Raw genomic sequence first — 22,141 nt, forward strand, 5'->3', positions numbered from 1 at the left:
CGTATATATGTGTGAAACCATCATTACAGTCAAGATGACAATATGTCCATCATCCCCCAAAGACTCCCATACTACTTTTTAGTCTCTTTCCCACACTTGCCCTTTCCATCCCTTCTCCAAGAAATGAGTGATTGTCATTATTTCACTGTAGATTGGTTTGCATTTTCTTGAATTTTATATAAATGGAATTATGGAGTATGCATGATATTTTTATCTGACTTCTTCCACTCAAAGTATTGTTTAACGATATTAATAGTATTTTCTAATTATAATTACAATTTCCAAGGACAAAAATCATGGGTGCACTTAAGGATAACCAAAGATATTGTTGAAATCTGGTAAAGTTGATACAATTTCCCAGGAGGCAGCTATGACTAAGATATAGAACAGAGATTTTGTTCTTTCCTAGCAAAGAGAAGCAAAAAATATTAAAGAGGCTTGATTCAATGAACCACTTTAAGTAATCATAGGCTTCTTGTGGATACATGGATAGGAGAGTGCTGAGAAATACTTGATTTCTGGTCCTATTCACCTTGACATTGCTTGAGGTAATTCTATCAGTGGCATGTAAACATATATTTTTATGAGAATTTCCACAGCAAGGTATGCCTGTGGGATTTAAAATTCAAGTTCTGCCATGTAATATATGTACATGGAGAAATTACTAAGCTTCTCAGTTCCTCAGTTTACCTGCTATCAATAATAATAGTAATAATAATAACAATGTCTGCTATCTTTTAGTTATGGTTTGATTGCATCCACAAAGGTTCATGTTTTTGACAGTATTATAATGAGGAACCTTAGTAGGAGGGGCATAGTTAGTGTGAATTAATTAGGTAATTGTGAGTTATATCCTTGATGTAGCTTTTAGAGGACCCAAGTTAGTTACTTTGAGAGCAAGTCTGGTTCCTGAATCATTCCTTGCATTCCTTCTTCCTATGTGACCTCTCCCTCTTGGATGTTCTCTTTCCATGATGCCATCCATGGTATCATGAAGTAGCCAAGGGGGCTGTCACCAGTGGTTGAACCTATGGCACTGCTTAATCTTGGACATTCAGCCACATAACTGGGAGCTAAATATCTTTTCCTCATAAAATATCTAACTTTGGATATTTTGTAATGGCAACAAGGAAAATGGACTAAGGCCGTACCTATCATATTGGATTATTGTGAGGACTGAGTATATGTATGAAGTGCTTGGAAGAGTGGCCGGCACACTGTAAGCTCTCAGTAAAGGTTAGCTATTCCTGTGACAGGAAGAACACACACACACACACACACACACATACACACACACATTTTAACAATGGGTTCCTTTGGTTGGTGGCTATTAGAAATTTTTATTTTGATCTGTGATCTCTTCTACATTTTCTAAATCTCTCACAATGGGCACATAAAATGAGATCATCCTGAGAGTTTGACTAATCTAGTTAAATATTTCTGAGAACCAATAAAATATTTCTGAGGGTAGAGAATGTGTGAATCCCTCAAATAATGGACTATACCCTCAACTGTAAAGGCTGGAAAATACCGCATCTATCATATTGTATTCCTTCATGATGTAAGGTGGGAAGTCTCAAGAACTCACACCTCCACAATCAGGGAAAATTTACCTCCCATTAGTGTAAATTAGAAAATGCTTCTGGCAAGTGGCCAGTACAGTCCATCAATCAGTAAAGTGAGGTTGGGTGCTTATTTATTAAACAATTCAAGTATCAGTTGCAAACTACCTTCCTCTCAGAGTTTCAGTAATCCACACTTTCTCTTTCATGTTTAATATTTGGAGCTGCTGCTGTTGCTCCTGCTACTGCTGCTCTGCACCACTTCAGTTGATTTGAAACAGAAGCAGCAGGCCTGTATGATGTAAGGCCACTTAATGATTAATTAGTGTCTCTCTTATGCAGCACATGGAGGATGTTCTTGCTGGAGTCATGATTAACTTCAGTGTCGCAGATGTTGGAGCAGTTACCTCGTAGCAGCGCTGTGTTGTCAGTTGATATGTTTAGATATCTTTATGCTTGGTGATTTAATTGCATCACCAGAAAGTGTTTGCTTCCTATTATCCTTAAAACAACATCATCATGGAAATCCCATAGATGCTTATGGAAAAAATAGATGTAAACACATTCAACACAAATGTAGCAGTGTGCCGGTGCTATTTATATTCATGTATATGTATATATTCATGCATCTTTCAAGGTTTTTCTAGAAATCCATTTGTGTAATTTATTTGAAAAAATGCAAGACATATACACATATAATATATCTCAGGATTTGTTTATTGTGGGACTGTATTCTAAATGTATAGATGAATTAAAAACTCAAGAGCAGGGTTAAAATTTACAACCAAAGGAACTTAGAATAGCTAAAAACCAGACTGGTTATAAATATGACCTCCCTTCATTCTCTTCTTATTATTTCTTTGGGTATGGTCTCAAACATTTGGGTTGCTGTAGATACAAATTCTAATAATCCACATGATATTGAAACTCTGACATTGTAAAAATATATTACAAGGCATGTGGCTTAAGGGAATAGGACAGTCAGAGGTTAGATCATATGTATAGACTTTAAAAAACATATGACTCTTTATTTTCCATCTAGCTTTATTCACTACATTTCCCAAGTTTTAATACTTGCTTCGGACAGCATTACTAAATTTGGTGGTGGTGGTGGTGGTGGTGGTGGTGTGTGTGTGTGTGTGTGATTTTTTTGCATTTTAGTCAAAGTGCAATGACAACTTTTGCTTTTAATGTGCTATATATTTTCTCCTTACTTGTTGTAAAAGGGAGGAAAAGATATTTTATAACAGCGATAATTCCATATTTATTGATGATGTTACTAAATATCACTGTCATTGAGATATGCAATGAAATGAAGCAATGGAAGAAACTTGTAAATTAGAGTCGATTTCTGTTAATCAGGACTCAGATTTATACAAATCCCCAGGGGCCTGAGGAGAAAATGAGAAAATAAAAATAAAATGCCTTTGTAAACCAAACAATGTTACATAATTCTAAGGTGGTTATCATTAATATTATCATCTTTGCAATTTGTTTTCCTCTGTATTATTTTGATTTCACTTCGTAAAATATAATTCTTACAACTAGAGTTAAATGTATAAATTTCTATTGGCCTTTTTCAGCATGTCATACAAAAAGAATCATAGAGTATTTACTTTTCTGGAACTGGCTTCTCTCACTTAGAATGGTATATTTGAGATTCATCCATGTTGTTCTATGCATCACCTGTTTATTCTTTCTTAGGTTATTGAGTAGTATTTCATTGTTTGAATGCATCACAGTTCATTCATATGCCAGTTGAAAGACATTTGGGTTGTTTCCAGCTTGGATGATTACAAAGCCACTGTAAAAAAAAAAAAAATTGCACATTTTGTTTAAGTATATTTGTGTAATGCCTAAGAACTGTATCATTGAGTTGTATGATAAGCCCATCTAAATTTTTAAGAAACTACTAGCATATATTCCAAAATGACTGACACTTTGCATTACTACCATCAGTGTATGAGAGTTGCAGCTTTCAAATTATTTTTATCATTGATATCACAACTGTAATAAAACTTAACATTTTCATCTACTTATAGTTATACTCTGGATGTAAGAATATCTGATTCACTTACAAATATTTTTCTCAATCTATGCATTGTTTATTAATTCTCCTACTAATTTGTTTCTGTTATTTAACAGATTTTCTTAATTTTTAAAAAAGATCAATTACTCTTGTATAGATTATACTTTGTGGGTTGTATTTCACTCATTTTTGCCTGAATCTCATGGTTATAAAGATTTGCTGCTTTTGTTTTCTCCTATAAATTCTATAGTCTTAGGTTTGTCGCTGTAGTTTTTTTATAGGTTCAAGGTAAAGTTTGAGTTAAATTTTGTGTGAGGTATGAGGAATGGAAGCAATACATTTACTTATATATGAGTTTTCAATAGTTTTGTCATTTGACAAAAAAATCTGTTTTCAATGTGGAATCATATTTGTACTTTGGTCAAAAGTCAACTGACTGAATATTTGTATAATCTTGTAGAATTTGTGCTCTGTGATTTTGCTAGTGACAGACTCTCTCCTTGCTATAGTTTACAGTAACTTTTGAAATCAGATTCAACATCCTCAATTTTTTTTTTCTTTTTCACAGCCATTTTGGCTATTCTGGTTTCTTTGCCTTTCAACAGTAAATTTTTATCTTACTGGTTTCTAGTTATCTAGCTGGACTCTATTAAAATTATTTTGAATATATAGATCATTTTTTTCACAATTAACATCATAATCTAATCTCTAATTATAGTGCGCCTTGATGTAGTTTTTTTCATAATTCTCATGCTAGAATTTGCTGAGCTCTTTCAGTTATAGGATTATATTTTTTATTTTTAAAAAATCAACTCTGTCTCATGGGATCAGGCCCCAAATTCCTTTATAGGACACCTACAGCACCAGAGTTAAAATCAAGAATCAACAAATGGGACATATTCAAATCAAAAAGTTTTTTCTCAGCAAGAGAAATAATAAGAGAGGTAAATAGGGAGCCTACATCCTGGGAACAAATTTTTACCCCTCACACTTCAGATAGAGTTCTAATCTCTAGGGTATACAAATAACTCAAAAAATCAAACAACAAGAAAATAAATAACCCAATCAACAAATGGACCAAGGATCTGAGCAGACACGTCTCAGAGGAGGATATACAATCAATCAAAAAATACATGAAAAAATGCTCATCATCTCTAACAATCAGAGAAATGCAAATTAAAACTACTCTAAGATACCATCTCCAGTAAGAATGGCAGCCATTATGAAGTCAAACAATAACAAGTGCTGGCGAGGATACAAGGAAAAGGGTACACTTGTACATTGCTGGTAAGACTGCAAATTGGTGCAGCCAATTTTGAAAGCAGTATGAAGATTCCTTGGAAAGCTGGGAATGGAACCACAATTTGACCCAGCTATTCCCCTTCTCAGACTATACCCCAAAAAACTGAAAAGAGCATACTACAGGGACACAGCTACATAAATGTTCATAGCAGCACAATTCACAATAGCTAGACTGTGGAACCAACCCATATGCCCTTCAATAGATGAATGGATAAAAAAAATGTGGCATTTATTCACAATGGAATATTACTCAGCACTAAAAAATAACAAAATCATGACATTTGCAGGGAAATGGATGGCATTAGAGCAGATTAAGTTAGCCAATCCCTAAAAAACAAATGCTGAATGTCTTCTTTGATATAAGGGGCATGACTCAAAACAGAGTAGGGAGGAAGAGCATGAGAAGAAGGTTACCACTAAACAGGGACGAGAGGTGGGAGGGAATGGGAGGGAGAAGGGAAATTGCGTGGAAGATGGAAGGAGACCCTCATTGTTATACAAAATTACATATAAGATGGTGTGAGGGGGAAGAAAAAAAAGAGAGAGAGAAATATGTCATAGTAGATTGAGTAGAGAGAGGTGATGGGAGGGGAGGGGAAGTGAGGGGGGATAGGAAGGATAGTAGAGTACAATAGACACTAGTATGGCTGTATGTATAAACGTGGCTGTATAACCAATGTGATCCTGCAATCTGTACACGTGGAAAAATAAGAATTCATACCCCATTTAAATCAAATATATGATATGCAAGATCATTGTATTGTCTTGAGCAACTAATAAAAAAAATCAACTTTGGGCTTTTTGCTATTATTTCTTCAAATATTTTTTTCTCTCTCTTCTCTCTCTCCTCTTTCACTAACTCCAATTACATGAGGCTGCTGAAAGAGCTCACTGATTTTGTGGGTGTTTTTTTTTCTCATCTTTTTCATACTGTTTCCTTTTGGATAATTTGTGTTGCTATGTCTTTTTCTCTAGATTGTCTGTTCCATTCTGAATCTTATCCAGTGTTTTTTGCTTGTTTGTTTTTAACCTCAAGCTTTTTATTTTTATATCTAAGATTTTTATTTGGATTTTATTTAACTTTGCAAAGTGATCTACTTGTGCTCACATTTTTATTGAAATGGATAAAGATCTGAAATAATCAAATGCATAGATGCAGAAGATATGGTCTGTAAGAGTCCTGAACATAGAAGTTCAAAGCTTCCCCCTACATAATTACTCTCCTGAATTAAAGTGAGATATTAATATTGGATTTTATATGTTCACCAACCGCAAAGCTCCCCTGAGGTTTGTTGTCCAGACTTTTAATTGCAGTTTCATTACATACACATGATTGATTAAATCATTGGCTTTGTGATTGATCTAAATCTCCTCTATCCCTAAACAATAGGCAGGCTACCTCAAAATCCCCAACTTATAATTATGTGGTTGGTCTTTCTGGTGACCAACAACATCCTGAAGTTTTCTAGAAGCCCACCAGGAGTTCCCCAATTTGCAATGAACTCATGCAGTCCCAGAACTTATGAATAACCACGACACTCCTAACACTGTGGAAGTGGCAAAGTTTTAAAAGCCCCTTCCAGGAACCAGAGTCAAATACCAGTGAATTCTTTATTATAAAGCACTAGCCATCATCAGCATTACAATGAACTTGTTCTGTTTAAATATTAAAATTATGAAAGATTTAACAAAACCGGTTTCTAACAATTTTTCACTGAGATTATTATTACATTTGGGTACAAAGCAATAAACTTTAAACTTTGAAAACAAATTTCAAAGGAATAAAGTCACATAGCTAACCCCAAACAGAAAAGACTTCATTTCCAAGTATTACTAATTCTAGTAAAGTACGTTCCAGAGTTACTAGAAAGAATTCTGCAAAGAGAGAAGGACACATCAAATACAAAATAACACATAGCGTAATATCAATCTCATAGCAGTAACCTAGTTTAAAAGGCAAATGTATGGAGACGTTGAGTACTGTTAACTATTTTTAAATGTCCCAAATTAAATGAGTAAACCACTGAAAACTTGTGGTACCGTGTTGTTTAAAAATAATTAATTGAGGCCAGGTGTAGGGAAACACATTTGTAATCCCAGATACTGGGGAAGCTGAAACAGGAAACCCAACTCAATGTAAATCATAGCATCCTAGACAAATGAAACTTAAGCAGTATCAATTAGAAACTGCCAACTAACCTCTTACCAGGAACTTCACCAATTAGAAATTGTCAATTAACCTCTCCAGGAAATTTGTAAGGCTATTACTCCACCTTAATCAGTTATATTCTTGGTCTTGCTTCCATGAACTTTGTGAAACTTTTCCCTTGCATTCCTTCATTGGAGCCCAGCCACTCCTGTTCTGGTGCTGCCCAATGAATCAATGTCTGCTCAAATGAACTCCTTACATTTTGTGCTTAAGTTTGTCTTTAAACAGTGTTAACTTCTCTGTGTAGAAGCTACCTGGGTTTTTTGTTTTGTTTTGTTTTGTTTTTAAGAATGATGATCCTCTAAATGTTTCTTTGAAAGTGGTTTTTGTTATAATCAAGACTGATATACTTTCTACAAAATTTAAGCTGAACTTTAGTCTTTCATAGTTATCATTCTTCATTTAGAAATTCAGCCTCTGCAAATACTATTTTAGGGGTTTTACAAATTATGATAGCTTAAGTTATATCTTTGCTGATAAATGCCCATAGGAAGCTTTTGAAAATAAATTCAGCTCTAACAATATAAAATCTAAGGCTCATCTAAGAGAGAATTTCCAAGGTGGTCCTCTTTTGTTCTTGACCTGAAAATGCTTATTGAGCATATATTTTGTTTTCAAAAGACTATACTGAAGTTTTTCTGCAAGAAAAGTGTTGTAGGACTGATCACACAGGCACACCAAAGATAGAGGCATAGGCCAATTTATTGTCAGGCCCTCAGATGGGCCGCTCTGGGCAGAGAGAGAGAGAGAGTGGAGGGAGGAAGGGAGAAGAAAAAGGAGAGAGGAAGAGCAGCAGCAACTCCCCCTTGAACATTACCACTTGTAGGCCAGGATCATAACGGACCCTTAGGGGAAGGTTTAGCCCTTGCTACTGGCATATCAAGCATCACCTGATTTTGTTTTTAAGTACAGAGAACAGCAACTTTTTTTTTCTCTTAAGGAGAGAACAAAGACCATCAAGTCTCTATCTCCTGAGAATAAGAATAGTATTCACAAAGTTGGGGTGGGGTAAGGAAGATGGTTGTAGTTATGCCAACACTTTCTGTGATCAGGCAATATGTTTTATTTTTCTCTACATTCATAGGAATATTTGCAGAATTCTTGACCTTCTAGTCCTTCCAAATAACAATATATTCCCAAGACAATCTTTTCTGAGTGGGGTTTGATATGGTTGTATTAATGTGATTTCCTAGGACCTACACTCTCAGAAACAAAAATGTGTGTCTCTAATTTTCAACAAGTCACACTCAGTGTACACTTGAGTAAATAAAATTAATTAGGCAAATAAACACACATGGGAAACTGAACAGTGAAAACTGTTTTAATTTAGTGGATTTGTGAATCTACTACCAATATTCAAAAGAATATTCTTTCATATTTTTAATACATATGTAATATCTAATGATCAAAAAGCATATCTGGATTATATTTCATTAATTTCAATTATTATGATTTTACTCCTATACATAAAACATAAAAGTAGTTCTTAATATTAAGTCATGTTAACTTGCCTCATAGTTAATGTTCTGTAATACTGTAAATGGCATAGTAACAAATCATGCTTAAAAATAGGAATACTTTCAGATGCTTCATCTGAAAGAATATTTCTGTCACTGGCAAGAGGTTCTCTTTATTTGACTGGATATAAACATTGTCATTGTTGCTCTTTAATATAATTTTATAGCCCTCAGAAAACAAAACAATCTCTATGAAATTTATCAGTTATTTTTTATTCGATCTGTGCAAGCTAAAATAAAACCTAAAAAAAGTAAACATGCATAAACACATTTTCAAGCATGCAGGCATGCATGTGGACACCTATGTACTCATATACAAAACAAAAAAGTATGGAAATCATGGTTTAGGTGTGAGGATTTCCCCCAAACTCTCATTAATGCAGGAATATTCACAGGTAAAGTTATTTTATTATGGCAGCTGTAATCTAATCAGTTCTTCATAGTTTGAATGGACTTCCTACTGGAAGAAGTAGGACACTTGGGAGTGTGCCCTGCAAGAGTGCATCTTCCCCATGCCCCTTTTCCCCACCCTTCTCTGCCTGCTCTAAGCAATTTTCCTTTTCTGGACCCTTCCCCTATGATGCACTGCCTCACCTTGGACCCAGAGCAATGGAGTTGGCCATCTGTGGATTGAAACCTCTGAAACCATGAGCCCCCAAGTTTTCCTCTTGTAAGTTGTTCTTTTTTGAGAATTTTGATCTCAACATTGAAAACCCTAACTAAAACAGGAAGGAAGGTAGTTTTTATTCCCTTCCATACTGAGGTCATAAATGAATGCTCTGGGAATTGTTTGTCTCTCTTGAGCCAAATTTCTATTTTTAAACTTCTCCTTTGCGTAGGTCATATGGTATGTGTGAACTCTAAGAATATTCTGACTTATTGCCTCTCTGATAATTCAGCTGGAGCCATTTCTATTTTTAGTAAATAGCTCTGTCACGTATTTGAGATTCTACTATGCTTTAGGAGAGTGTTTTGTTTCACAGTGTAATGATCTTAGCTATATGAAATATGATTTTAAGGTAGTGGGTTTGTCTTTCATACCATCAACACCTCCATTATGAAATAATGGTCATTTCTAAAATTCTTTTTAATGTTGTTTAAAAAGTATATTCATATTATCATAACAGTTTATACATACAATTCATATCATAGCACAATATAATGGTATTTAAAGTCTACTACAGTAATTTTATGAGTAGATTAAGGATGAGTGTAAGAAAAGAAAAGAAGTTTTAGCAAATGAATCAGATCAAATTTTTTAAAATAATTCCAAAGTTTTCAGTAACTATGGCTTTTAAAATTGCCTAAAAATATCATCTACAGTACACATTTTGTTTTTCAAAGGTCACTGTTCCTGTAAAGGGAGCTGAACTATTACTAACAAGTCATATATTGGGAGAGGTTAGCTTTATCCACCCTGATGTGATCCTTGAAGCTTCTGAACATCAAGTGTATTTTGTTCATCATGGAAAGAAGCTGATGACTTCAGTGAGAATGGAGCCTGGTTGGAGATGAAAGAAGAAATCATGATACCTTGCAGGTATTTCACTGTTATCTTGTTTCTATTCCATGACACAGCCATACATGCTTCCAACATGAAGAAAACTTACCACTCCGAACTCTGAAAAAAGTAAGAATAACACATGACTCCATGTGGAAGGGAAACCAGAGAGTCTGTCACTAACCAAGTCCCACAAAGATGCCTGTGGTATGCATGCAATTTGATTTATACACGTTTTATTTAATACATTCATATTGGACTATTCAGTATACCAGGAAGCAACAGAATGGCAAATTACCATGTATCTCCCACCTGAGTCCATTTCATATATGTGTACCCATAGATAGAAACATTTATTTCAATATTTTATAAGACAATTTGGAAGGCAAAAAAAAAGTTTGTTTTCTAACCAGTCATTTGAAGATTAATAGATCTTAAATGTTTATTACTCATCATTATTCTAGAGGAATTAAGGTGATAGTTTTGTCTATTCTGCCATGGTTTTCATAGATTCATTCAGAACAGAGTGTATTTGCATATTTTGTTAAGAGACACAATAGAAATGGAAAGCAATTCTGTGGCATAAATTATTTTTCTCCTCAATATAAACACTAATCATTGACTCAAAAATTATAATAAGCCTATTGGTCACTTTTGTTTTTCCATATTAAGACTCTTACAAATATTTTTGCACAGTAAACAAATTAACTGAGTATTATTCCATTTGACCATGTATCTAGAGACTTCCAACTTCTTCAACAAACTAATTTATGTTTTGACTTGAAGTTTATCAGTTTAATGACTTAATTCCCTTTATTAAAAATGACATATTTATTTATATTTAAAGTTCATGATGTGAGCTTAATCAATATTTTTGAGATGTAGAGGAGAATCTTATTTCAATTGCTAGAACATTTTCTTCTTCCAACATACTCAGACTTTTTAGGTCAAAATTTTTTTCCTAGCTTTGAAGATGTAGCATGAAAGTCCTCAATGTGCATTAGGAACAGAATTTGGAAACTTTATTTGTAAGGAGCCTGCTTTTGTGACTGAGTTGTTTGAGATGGTAAAGATATAGACTGAACATGAGTAGTATGGGGGGGGGGGCTTGATTTAGCATAACAATGCCTTTGAATGCCAAGAATTAAGGGAACATAGTATTGAAAATGTGGACTGAGAGGTGAGTCTTTTTTAAAAATTAATTAATTAATTAATTTTAATTAGGTATATATGACAGCAGAATGCATTTTGATTCACTGCACGCAATTGCAGCATAACTTTTCATTTATCTGGTTGTACATGATGTAGTGTCGCACTGTATGTGCAGTCATACATGTACCTAGGGTAATGATGTCAATCTCATTCCACCATCTTTCCTGCCCCCATTCCCCCTCACCTCCCAACCCTCCCCTTTGGAGGTGAGTCTTTTCATATGAAAGGTCTCAATCTTGTTTTTGCTGTCACACATGGGTATGTATTAACCCACACCACAACCCTCTGCAGGCTTACCTACAAATGCAACCTCTTTCACTAGGCATTTACGAGATTATGTAAATCTATAAAAGGAGATTATGTAAATTTATAAAAGGTTATAAATTACAGTTGATAGTTCAGCTATGTCCCTGTCTTGTGATTTATTTATTCTGTTTTAAATTTTTGGTAGGAAGCTGGAAGAGATTGTGTGAAATTCAATGGGATTTTTGCTTTTTTGTTTGTTTTGGTGGGACCAGGGATTTAACCTAGGGACTCACACATGTTAGTCAATTGTCCCAGTACACAGTGACATCCCTATCTTTCAACAAAACAGTTCTTGTAGATTTAAAATTTTCCCATATCATCATTGACAAAAGAAAATGAAACAGATGTTATATATTTTTTTAAAACACTAAACAGTATAAAACTTATTCTTCATTTTTCCTACTTGAAATCACACAGCTCTTATTCATAAGTCTGGCTTTTATATATTTGTATAGCAAGAAAGAGGAAATTTCATGGTACTATTAGAATATCAGTACTTTGAATATGTAGATTTTTAAACAATAATATGAATAAATTTATACCAAATATTCATTGATTAATGACTGACCTGATTGTATAATTCCAGGTATTGAATCTTTAAAGAAAACTGCTCAGAGCATCATTCTCATTCTTGCAAAATGTAGAGGTGGATGTTCTTACTGCTTATTTCTTTTTCATCTATCATTTTCTTTTCCATTTACATACTATTTATATCAACAACTGTATAAAATGAAAGTAAGAGCAGAATGAAAACTCATAACAGTTTAATAATTGATATTCTGAGCAATATATACAATAGGGTATGGCCTGAATAACACTTGTTTCTATCTTTGTAATTATATCCTGTTATTATACACTAAAGTACATATAAATTGTAAGAATAATATTATTTGCCAAAAACTCTTCTCTTTTAATTTTAATATTTTAAGAGATGTGTGAGTGTGTGTGTGTGTGTGTGTGTGTGTAAGTGTGATTAGCCAGTTATATATAGAATCCTTAGGAACTATTTCTTTAGTAAGAGCTTTAAAATTTACTCTTTCCAATTTCTAAAGGATAACTTTTATTGTTTTGCTAGAGATCAAGGGCATCTGAGTAGTGCTACCAGATCAAAGCCATTATCTTACAGCACAAATTCTGAAAAAACCTCCTCCTTCAAACTAACTAAACCAAACATTTACATCTCCCAAATCCTTAAAATTCCTTGGGAAAATATATAATCTATCAGACCATAAGAAGAAGAGGAGGAAGAAGAGGAGATGGAGGTGAAGAAAGAGGAGGAAATAATGCTGATTTTTTTTCCTCTATATGATTTGGACTTGGGGGATAGTGCAATTTTATTGAAGACCTAAAGATGGGAGATGTTTTTAGAAAAACTATCTCAATTTCAGAAGAAAGAGGGATGAAAATTAGCAAAGAGAATGAAAGAGAAAGTTAATACCTGGGTATCTGGTGAAAAAAATTCTGCCAATAAGAAATATAAGAGTGAAAATGGATAGGAGAAACTAAATTACATGCAGAAGGATTAAAGTGAAAATGTTCTCTATTCTCATGAGATAAAATCAAGGATAAGATTCAGTTGGCTGGAGAGACATAAAAGAAATAAAATACTAACTTGTGATACAAATGGAAACTAGTACAAATTCTAACATAGAAAAATCTCATAAAAACTAAGTAAAAGAATAAGGAATTGATGTCTAGAACATACATGGAGAAATTAAAAGTGGTATTAATTTTATGATAGGTAAAATTATATAAAGTACTAATTTTTGATAGAAGTAATACAATGACAAAAGTAATGCCATTTGATAAACATTATTACAATATTTTTAAACTATGTTTTCACATCTTCTTCATGTATTTCTACAATTCCTATCATGTGGTTCAACCAACATTAAAGCTTTTAAGAAAAATCATATTTTCCCATTTTCTTATATTTGAAGAATTAAATGTTAAAGTGTCATTAAAACAACAGTGAAAGTAGTAATTATTATCACAATCTTTGTTATCCAAAGAAATTATATATAAATGTACTTATGCAAACACACTATTTGATTTTTTCTATACTTGTCTGAATATTTACACCTTCCCTTTCAACACAAATCTGTCCCTTTCTCCCCAAAACCTTCATCATCATCTTATCAGTTTATGTTCATGTATTCTTAAATTTTTATGTAAAAGTAACTATGGATGTAAATAAAATTTCACATACAAATAGTTTTTAAATTTCTAAAATTAAAATAACATTTTTAGAAACATCCTACTTTTATACATGTCATTATTTCTTACTCAAAAATACTAAAAAGGCTAGGTCATCTGATATAGTTCTAATTAATATGCAATCTGCCCCTTATATAACTTTAGGTTCTGCATCCATGGATTCAACCAATAGCAGACAGAAAATATTAGAAAAAGACATTGGGCCTGAACCGAACATGTTCACGTGTCTTTAATGTTATTATTCTCTAAATCATTGCAATTAACAATTTTTTGCAAAGAATTTTCATAATAGATATTATATATAATCTAGAAATGACAAAATATATGGGGGAATGATTCTAAGCTTTCTGCACGTACTAGGCCATTTTTGATAAGAGACTTGAGCCTCTGCTGCTATTGGTATCCTTGGGAGATTTGGGAACCAATCTTATACATAGTGAGATAATCAGGAATCATCATTAGGCAACTTTCAAAACATTTTTTTTCAATTATTATGCATGCAGAATTTATGAAATTGTAGCATAATTTCAGAAGGTATTCTATTATCTGATATATTTGCTGATCAACTTGGATATTTTTGTCTAATGATTTATTTGAGATGGTATAAAGTTATAGCTTTAAAATTTAATTTATATGACTTTACAATCTTATTTAAAATATTCTAGGCCACTTCAATATTCTTAGGCAGTGCTGAATTTCATGAGTTAATGATATATTGGCTTAAGAAGAATTTCCTGTTTTCTTTTTGGTGTGCTTTGCTGTTTTAGCAGTATGCCTCTAATTTTATGAGAAAGCTTCATGGGGGAAAAATGTGGCAGTGTGAGGCTGTGCACTAAAATATCTTTCCAATAAGCTATCTGTCTCATAAATAATTAAATTATTTTTCAAGAAGCAAACATTTAAGAGGAGAGGCAAGCAAAGGTTTGTTTGAATAAATAAATAAATATCAATGCTTTTAGTCATAGAGCCAGCAACACCTTTCTGTTACTGCTCAGAGTTCACTGCATTTCCAGCTTATTTCTTGGCTAATCAAAATCAGAAAATTAACCCAATTGTGAGGTTTAAGTTTGTTTCGTATGGTAGTTATAATATGACCTCAGTCTTGAAGTACATCACCTTCTCCTGCCCTGTGTCTCCAGAGATCATATTCCAACATGGAGTCTTAAACCCTCATAATCCAGACACAGCCAGCTTCGTGGTCCTGGAATACTCTTTTCTACCCTTCATTGCTTAAAAATTTCTGCTCCTTTTCCTTCCGATCCCTCCTTCATTGCCAAGTTCTCTATGACATCTTCAAGTCTTCTACTCTAAATTTCAGCTCATTCTTCTCTTCCACACTTTCTCGCCTTTCACATTCTTTTCTCTACCTTGTATAAGTAATCGCCTTTAGGTATATACCCAGTGAAAATATTTTTTTTTTAGTTTTTGAAGTAAAACTCATGCACTCTATTTTTCTTCTCTGTAAGTGAACTTTATACAGAACCAGAGACACATACAATAGGAAATAAAAACAGATAAATCTTACTACTCTTCCACACACCCCTCCCCCTGCAAAGTAGTGGGATAAAAATAGGAATCTTTCCAGCCAAAAAGGAGAGTTGAGATTTCATTCAGTTCCTTACCTTCTATGCACAGCAGGGGGACGATGTTATCTGAGAAGCAGCAGGATGATCTCTTCCTATAGCATTGACTCTGGAGAAAGATGGGATCCTTTCATTAAGCCACAGAAACATGGACACTTCTAATAGTGGGATACACAATAGCAGCAAGGTAGGCCAAGGCAGAGACCTGCAGTTTTAGACTGCCCTAGAAAAAGGCCTTAAATAACTTTCTGTCAATCCACAGGCAAGGAGAGGTAAGGCCATCTGCTTCCTTTAGTGGTGGCTAGACCAGTACTCAGAAATTTATATTTTGAGACTCTCCGAGTAAAAAGTATCAATTCTTTTAGAATTCGCACTTAAGGCCAAACATTTATATTTTACACCATTAGGAAAGAATTCTGCATGCAAACTATAATATTACAAATGAGTTTCATGAGCTGCTCCAAATTCATTTACTTTAGGAGACAGTCTAGTGATTTAAAATAATAAAAATTATTAAGTGACATTTTCTTGGATTTATGAGGGTCTCAGAGGAGGTGAATACTCCAAGGGACTTTAAAGCAAAACCCCTTCTTGTATTATATTTTAAAACTGCTTATTTGGTTGTACATTTCCTCTTCTAAACCAGGAGCTCCTTGAGGTCACTGGAATGGAATGAAAAACACATGGACCTTGGTATGATTTGACCATGTGTTTAAGTACTGGCTGTGCGACCTGGAGCAAGTTATTTAGCATTTTGAGCTTTGTTTTTGTTTAATCTGTAAAGCCTTCTGGAAATTATTCTTCATGAGCCTGCCACAAATGGGATATATGGTACCTACTTGTGAAATGAATTAATGAAATAATAAATTTATTAGTGATGCTTTGTAGGGAAATATTTACAAAGCTATTTATGGTATCTGCATGATGCTGAGTAGAAATAGGATATGTTTAAATGTAATGTGCTTTATAGACTTGTTCAATATTAGGGCTAAAAGTTTAAAAACAATTCCAGGGCATTTCATCTCAACAGTGATAAGAAGAGGGCATACCTGAGCCATCTGGTTCTATACATACTAAGTTGTCTCACAGGGAGCTACTGTGGGGTTTGGAATTTTTTTAACAAACAATATTCTAAAAGTATTTATATTTAGTTATGTTTTAGTGCAATATTATTAATTATTTCCCTCTAGTCTCTAGATCCAAGTTTATAAAGAATTTTTCAGTCACATGACTTTATTTGTAACCAGAGGTAGCATGACTCTTTAGGGCAACTGGGGTCTGATATCAGGTCTTTGATATAACATGCTCCCCCACTAACATTTATGGCTTGGAACATGCCAGGGTTAGAAAGCTGGGGCAAGGTTAGAAGGAATTAAATTCGAATGAGAGACAAAATGAAGAGAATTCATTACTTTTAGAAGCAAATCTTGACTCATTTGAAATGAATGTCTGTGATTATTCAATATTTGTTGGAGTCAATGAGTCACAGGACAGAGAAATGAAGATACACAGGGTAACTGAATATTTTATAGTTAGCTGGTGTCTGTAAGGGTGGTAAATTAAAAAAAAAAGAAAAAGAACTAACTTCAAGCCTTGAAGACATGTTTGCTGACAGAAGCTTGTGGAAAGAGACTGACTTAAAAGGAGCTACTTGTTTGGAGCAAGGAAAAGTAGCTATAAAGACAAATATTGTCAGAGTGCAAGGCCTGTGGTTAAGTTCAGATGAATGAACACATCACTTTTGCAATCATAGGAAGAGAGAAGACTAAGCAGTTTTGTTTGAGAAGTAGGAAAAAAATTATATGTGGAAGATTTATGAAATAGAGTGAGCACTTTTAATGAAATTTCTACTACAAAGCTGGGCCTAACTTTTAAAGTCTAGAAAAATAGAAATTGTCCCCTTCTACCAGTTCTCCTCTGCTGCATCAGCGGACCTGGTGAAGCATTTTGATAATCAAGAACTTAGTACTTCCCCTGAATTCCATCAAATAGGCTAGCTGCAAAAAGTCATAAAGATTTTCATGTGGATTGCACTTTTATACGAATAGTATTATATTTTGTTACTGGTTCTGATATATTGTAGCATAAATTTTCTTATAGTATCTTGAGAAAGGTCTATATGTTCTCAGGCCAGAGAAAAGAATACAAGCCCATGCACACACACACTCACAACCAAAGTCCGGCAGGATATTCTCCCAAATGCCTATTTTAAAACTTCTTTCAATTTCAAATTTGAATTGTACACATTTTGATATATGTAAAATTTCAAAAGCCATTAACTGAAAGACATTTTTTTTTCTAAATGTTTTTATCAGAACTTACATAAGAAGATGTGTCTCATTATTAAACATAAAACTTCACTATTTCTTTACATCTAATGATAAATGATATATTACTGGGGAAAAGTGTCATTTTTTACATTACAAAATTGGATGAAATTTGAACTTTTATTCCTAAAAATAAGATGATTAGATCGCAGTAATTGTCTCATAAATTTTAGATCACATCCTCAAATGGCAAATCTATCATTGTCTGCTACATATCACCCAATTCCTTTTGTGAAATAATTAGGAAGCTGGAATGCTATTTTTTTCCATTATGTCATTTTGCATGGCATGAAAAATGTAAAAAGCACTGAATATAGTACCTTATGTTGGAAAGAGGCTAAAATTGAAATGAGGAGAAACATGTTCTATTCAGGATTAAACAAACTAATGCAAGACCAAGGCAAAATCATTTAATATATAAATGCTTTTATCAATTACAAAATAAAGTGACTGACCTAAATGATCCATTCTAGATCTAAAATCAGCTCAGCCTTTATCATTTAGGCAAATACCCAGGCATCATCCTCAGGATCCTGAGAGTCATTCTAGATGCTTAGTACTGTGAACTGCCAGTGTGATACTCCCTTTAGTAATTGTCTCTGGTATAGTCTTTTGGTTTCCACAGTTAATGGATATAAACTTTCATCTCTTGCCTTCACTTCTGCAGTGCTTTCTGATCTGCTTCTCTCAGGTTTCGGAAGTGCTGCTAATCTCCAACATCAGTTTTGGAATGCAGTGGTGTGATCTCTGTAAAACAAAAAGCTAATGATGACATTATCTCATTTAAAACAATTTAATAGATCCATCTAAATCTTGAACCGGCTTTTCAAAGCACTCCATCATTAATTTCTCTTTGCCTCTCTTTCTAGGATCAATTCCCACCGTGCCTTTGGCCCAAGTCTTGATCACCTTGACCTCCTTTCCTCTGAATGCACTACTTTACAGTTTTCTGAAGATATCAGGGAGAGTATATCTTGACATTTTTGTTCACATTGTTTTTACTCCTTTGGCTGCCATGCTTCCTTTGGTGAATCTGCCTGGACAATCTCCCTTTAAAGTTATCTTATGCACCATTGTAATCAATAAGTCATTCTTGCTCTGTTTTGCCTCTTATAACAATAATCGACTATTCTCTTGTGCTCACTGCTTTGTGTTTATGGCACAGCACCTATTTTATTTTATTGTCATGTATGTAATTATGTGGACCTATATATAAATCCATCATATATTTCTATAATTATTCTCAATTCCTTGAAAATTAGAGCTAGTTGTGTTTGCCACTTATATCAAAACTTATGGAAATTATGTTTATAGAATGTAGACTACAATTTTTGAAGGGTATATACATTTATTAATATTCTATCAACTATAACTTCATTCATATATATTTATATAGAAAGAAAGAGAGGAAATAATTATGTAACTTTATTCGCAAAATCTGAAAAATATGAAAACATGGATTAAAATGTATATGAAGATATCTGTCCAATGATTGGAAGAATTAGTGGTTAGCTCAATTTTCCTAGACTGTTTTCTGTTGCTATAAAAAAAATACCTGAGGCATGGTAATGTGTAAAGGGGTTTATTTAGCTCACAGTTTGGGAGGCTGAAAGGCCAAGATCTAGTCAGCTTCATCAGTTGTGCTTCTGATGAGGTGTCATGGAAAATGGCATCACAATGGCAGATGTAGCAGAGAGCACTGCTACGCCACAAATAGCACATGGAGAAGAGGGTACTTGGCAAGACAGGAAGTCAGAGGGATTCAGAGGCCAGGATTAGTCTTTTTATAATAACTCCTGTAAAATCTAAATGAGATCCTTTGATAAATACACAAATGCCTTTCAAGGGCAGTGCCCCAAATTACCTAATGAACTCTTACTTGGCCCCACCTCTCATAGGTTCTCCTACTTGTCAACATGGCCACCCTGAGGACCAAGCTTCTCATACATGAACCTTTGGGGGACACCCTCAAATCATAATTCAACTATAGCATTAAAGATCTGGTATTATAAAATGTGAGATAAACTTAGGGTCATTGAATCACAGGCTAACAAAAAATGTGATTTTCACTCTGAAAACTGTTTAAAATTTCTGTATAAGATGTTAATTTAACAAGAAATCTAAAGTCTTCATGGCTCCCACAGTGTACTTTTTAAAAACTGAACATATAATGATTTTATAATAAAATTAACTTCTCATATGTTCTTACCTAAGATCTTAGATTTAAATATTTTTTTTATCTTTTGGTAAATATTTATTTCTTTCTGTTAAATATATTTTTGTTTGTTCTGTGGAAATATATTTTATCAATGTAAATAGAGGATTCACACTGAGATGTGTCATTACTACACATCACAATTTGAGTATGGAAAACAATGAATTAGTATAAAATACTTCATTGATAAAATTTAATTAGCTTATAGTTTGAAATAATAGTATTTCGTGTTTTTTTTTCTGTTAGTACTTATTGGCCAACAACTCTCTTACTCAATACATTAAGAACCTGATAATCAAGCATAAACATATATACACACATATATAAATGACATGATGTTCCAAAGGTTTACATTCTAAGAGAAAAATGAAGCAAAATCTATTCCAATGTTGTAATTGTTAGAATACAAAATAAGATGCAGTGATCTTTTTGTGGTGATAGGACTTTTAAGACTTATAATTCACCTGGCAACAAAGGGAAGTCACTTCTAGGACAGAAAATAATTGATACAAAGACCCAGATATAAGAGACCTCAGCTGGTCTAAGGTACAGATTTTATTTCTAGGACTGATAGATTATTAAGCCAAAAGGGATAGTTATAAGTAAGTTTATGGAGAATCTTCCTGCAATGCTAAGTGTAGACCTTTTTGCAGTTTTGAAAAAATGAGTCATTGAAAGCATTAATAAGGAAGAGACATGTCAAGTATGCCTTTAAAAAGGGTTACCTTGTAAAATGCTTGCCAATGTTGCATTGTATAGAAACTGATAAATGAGGGAAAATTATGGGACTACTGCAGTACTTCAAGTGAGTTTGATGAAGGCTCACATTAAGCCACTGGAAAGGAGAGAAAGGAGACAGGAAAGGAGAGAAAATGAATACCTGAGAGACTGAGAGGTAAAAATAAGGTAGTGATTAGATGAAGGAGATATAAAACATAATACAATATAGTGGCTTTGGGCTAGGGAGACATTATGTATATTAGTGCTTATAAGGAAACAATGGACCCACAATCTATGTTTTTATTTTTGTCCATTCTGATCACCCAATTATCATAAGAAGGCTACTCCATCTATATCCTACACTCACATTTTAAGCAAGAAGAAGAATGAGAGCCAAATGACAAAATCTGAAAGAGAGTCTGTCATACATTCCTGAACCTTCAGTTCATCATTTTGGAAGATCTCCTGGACTTCCATAGGCACATATGATCATAAAGATTTTTTTTTCTGTTTGTTTCTGTCTCAGCTCTATCCAAGGGCTATAGTATATCTCCAGGCAGAACAGGATACCAGTGTTTCTTATTTTCATTCTTCCCCATGCAGGAGATAATTCCAGATAAGCATTTGCAATCCCTTCATCCAAATACTCTCACGGGTAGGGAAAAGGCTCTCCTTCAGGGTGGCTCACTAAGACTAGTGGCCCCTAATCACTCTTGCTCCACTTCATGTGTAGAACTTAGATTCAGTGCAGGGAAAGGAGGGCTCAGAATTTTAGGGACTGCTGCCCCAGTCCAAGTCCTTCTCTTGAAGCAGGGGCATCTTTCCCACAGAAGAGATCCACTGTCTTCACTAGAGTTCTAAAGGAGTGACTTGGGGATTCTGCTCAGGGAGTGAAGAAGAACACAAGAACACAGAACTACAAAACTTTCCAAAGTAACTGACAAGTTGGAACAAAGTGTGGGGAAGTTAAGCCTGATGACAGTCCTGAAAATGAGGGCAACTTTGGTAACAAACAATGAAGACTCGGCCAAGGAGCCCCATGAAAAAATAGGCTGACTTGTAGGTCAGATAGTTTAACAGGAAAAATAGGGTGAAAAAAACAGCTAAGCAAAATTATCCTGGAGTCATAACAAACCTCAAAAACTGGCATAAAAATAATTTGCAAAAGGGGCAAATTTAATTGGATCTGACTGTTGAGCAATATATGTCCTAAGGCATTATCAAAAACAATAAGGCAATGCACTGGCAGTTAGTAGAGGCTAACAAGTAGGTGTCATAAAAAGGAAGCAGCAGCATCAACAGCACACAGATGAACACAGGAGGGAACCAGACAAGGAGAGCCCTGCTAGCATCACCCTCATTCCAGGACAGCTGTGTGTATGCCCTCGGCTATGCCTGCTGAGGAAAGGCTCAAGAGGTTTCCCACTTTGGATGTATGGAA

The 22,141-nt window shown here is 34.0% G+C and overlaps 1 long non-coding RNA gene across 1 annotated transcript; it reads right to left on the reverse strand.

Moving 5' to 3' along the window:
• Nucleotides 1-1,159: 1,159 nt before the first annotated feature.
• LOC131424365 (uncharacterized) lies at nt 1,160-9,369 on the reverse strand. The gene is made up of 3 exons (XR_009227240.1): nt 9,214-9,369; nt 3,179-3,366; nt 1,160-2,953 (listed from the first exon to the last, which is right to left on the reverse strand). It is a non-coding gene; the product is annotated as an uncharacterized LOC131424365 (long non-coding RNA).
• Nucleotides 9,370-22,141: the final 12,772 nt, after the last annotated feature.

This window comes from Marmota monax, unplaced genomic scaffold (genome assembly GCF_021218885.2).
Source record: "Marmota monax isolate L192 unplaced genomic scaffold, Marmota_monax_Labrador192_F-V1.1 WCK01_AAM20220418_F8-fsc00030, whole genome shotgun sequence".
NCBI lineage: Eukaryota > Metazoa > Chordata > Mammalia > Rodentia > Sciuridae > Marmota > Marmota monax.